Consider the following 2,500-nt stretch of genomic DNA (forward strand, 5'->3'; position numbering starts at 1 on the left):
GCGAACGACGTACGCGCAGCGAATTCCTTACGCCACAATTCCACGCGCCGCAGAGGCGCGCGGATTCGGCGATGGGCACTTCCCACTTCACTCGCCGTTACTGGGGGAATCCTCGTTAGTTTCTTTTCCTCCGCTTAGTAATATGCTTAAATTCAGCGGGTAGCCTCGTCCGACCTCAGGCCGATAATCCAGTGCCTCGTTTGCGAGAGACACGCGCGCGCCACCGAAGCTCGTGCGAGCGCCGCGCCCGAACGCGAGCCGTGCTGCTCCGGGCCGGGATCCTCTTCGAGGCCGACTCGTAACGAGACGCACGCCGCGTTCGGTTTCGCGCGCTGACACTGCGTTCGTGCTGTCCTGGGCGGGACGACCGTGGCAACGGCCGACACCGCACCTGCCCGACGCGTCGCCGCGCGGGAACGTTACAACGCGACCCTGAGGCGGGCGTGGCGCCGGGATTGACCCGGTGCCGCAATTTGCGTTCAGAACGTCGATGCTCAATGTGTCCTGCAATTCACATTAATTCACGCAGCTAGCTGCGTCCTTCATCGACTCGCGAGCCGAGTGATCCACCGCCAAGAGCCCTCCGTGACTTCGTCAGTTGGACAAGCGCGACCCAGCCGGATTGCACAGTCGAAAAAAGCGGTGGCCGAGCGGTCGCCAGCCGTAGGCGACGCATGAAGCCAGCCTGGCACATGGCCACGGCACTCGGCGCAGAACGAAACAGGGTGACCGAAGTGCAATCGCGTGCGCCTCAACAGCGACGAAGGGCGTGCGCGGCCGCCAAGATACGGAGCCTTCTCCACCTGTCGAACGCACGACCACTCGATCGGCGATCGGCCGGTAATGATCCTTCCGCAGGTTCACCTACGGAAACCTTGTTACGACTTTTACTTCCTCTAAATGATCAAGTTAGATCGTCTTCTCGGACGCCGGCGCGGCCGTTGCCGAACGCGCCAGGTCCAATCGGAGGACCTCACTAAACCATTCAATCGGTAGTAGCGACGGGCGGTGTGTACAAAGGGCAGGGACGTAATCAACGCGAGCTGATGACTCGCGCTTACTGGGCATTCCTCGTTCAAGGGAAACAATTGCAATTCCCTATCCCTAGCACGACCGGGGTTCAGCGGGTTACCCGGACCTTCCGGCCTAGGCGGCGACACGCTGATCCGGTCAGTGTAGCGCGCGTGCGGCCCCGAACATCTAAGGGCATCACAGACCTGTTATTGCTCAATCTCGTGTGGCTAAGCGCCACTAGTCCCTCTAAGAAGTTCAACGCCGACCGATAGGGTCGCGTAACTAGTTAGCAAGCCAGAGTCTCGTTCGTTATCGGAATTAACCAGACAAATCGCTCCACCAACTAAGAACGGCCATGCACCACCACCCACAGAATCAAGAAAGAGCTCTCAATCTGTCAATCCTCACTGTGTCCGGGCCGGGTGAGATTCCCCGTGTTGAGTCAAATTAAGCCGCAGGCTCCACGCCTGGTGGTGCCCTTCCGTCAATTCCTTTAAGTTTCAGCTTTGCAACCATACTTCCCCCGGAACCCAAAGACTTTGGTTTCCCGCAAGCTGCCGGAGGGGTCGTCAAAGTAACGCCCCCCGATCGCTGGTTGGCATCGTTTATAGTCAGAACTAGGACGGTATCTGATCGTCTTCGAACCTCTGACTTTCGCTCTTGATTAAAGAAAACATTCTTGGCAAATGCTTTCGCAGTCGTTCGTCTTGCGCCGATCCAAGAATTTCACCTCTAACGGCACAGTACGAATGCCCCCGTCCGTCCCTCTTAATCATTACCTCGCGCTCCGAAAACCAACAAAATAGAACCGAGGTCCTATTCCATTATTCCATGCACCATTATTCAGGCGAAGCGCCTGCTTTGAACACTCTAATTTTTTCAAAGTAAACGTCCCGGCCGCCGCCGACACTCAGTCAAGGGCACCGGCGGAGCGCCGGGGGAGAGGGCCAGGTGCGGCCAGTGCACGCCTTGCGACGGACCGGCCGCCTGCGCCCAACGTCCAACTACGAGCTTTTTAACCGCAACAACTTAAATATACACTTTTGGAGCTGGAATTACCGCGGCTGCTGGCACCAGACTTGCCCTCCAATGGATACTCGCTAAAGGTTTTAAAGTGTGCTCATTCCAATTACAGGGCCTCGTTTAGAGTCCTGTATTGTTATTTTTCGTCACTACCTCCCCGCGTCGGGAATGGGTAATTTGCGCGCCTGCTGCCTTCCTTGGATGTGGTAGCCGTTTCTCAGGCTCCCTCTCCGGAATCGAACCCTGATTCCCCGTCACCCGTAAGAACCTCGGTAGGCCGCTGAATTATCGGTAGGCCGCTGACCCGCTGAATTTAAGCATATTACTAAGCGGAGGAAAAGAAACTAACGAGGATTCCCCCAGTAACGGCGAGTGAAGTGGGAAGTGCCCATCGCCGAATCCGCGCGCCTCTGCGGCGCGTGGAATTGTGGCGTAAGGAATTCGCTGCGCGTACGTCGTTCGC

At 57.3% G+C, this 2,500-nt stretch overlaps 3 non-coding genes and 1 pseudogene across 3 annotated transcripts in view; 1 reads left to right on the forward strand and 3 right to left on the reverse strand.

Moving 5' to 3' along the window:
- Positions 1-183, reverse strand: part of LOC145915231 (large subunit ribosomal RNA) — a 3,686-nt gene extending 3,503 nt beyond the window's left edge. Inside the window, exon 1 of the ribosomal RNA XR_014403641.1 lies at positions 1-183. This exon is cut by the window's left edge and continues 3,503 nt beyond it. This is a non-coding gene — a ribosomal RNA (large subunit ribosomal RNA).
- A 244-nt stretch (positions 184-427) lies between these two features.
- LOC145915217 (5.8S ribosomal RNA) lies at positions 428-581 on the reverse strand. The gene has a single exon (XR_014403630.1). It is a non-coding gene; the product is annotated as a 5.8S ribosomal RNA (ribosomal RNA).
- A 268-nt stretch (positions 582-849) lies between these two features.
- On the reverse strand, positions 850-1,538 carry LOC145915228 (small subunit ribosomal RNA; annotated as a pseudogene).
- A 780-nt stretch (positions 1,539-2,318) lies between these two features.
- Positions 2,319-2,500, forward strand: part of LOC145915239 (large subunit ribosomal RNA) — a 3,685-nt gene continuing 3,503 nt past the window's right edge. The window contains exon 1 of the ribosomal RNA XR_014403649.1: positions 2,319-2,500. This exon is cut by the window's right edge and continues 3,503 nt beyond it. This is a non-coding gene — a ribosomal RNA (large subunit ribosomal RNA).

Source organism: Ascidia mentula (assembly GCF_947561715.1).
Source record: "Ascidia mentula chromosome 2 unlocalized genomic scaffold, kaAscMent1.1 SUPER_2_unloc_10, whole genome shotgun sequence".
Taxonomy (NCBI): domain Eukaryota; kingdom Metazoa; phylum Chordata; class Ascidiacea; order Phlebobranchia; family Ascidiidae; genus Ascidia; species Ascidia mentula.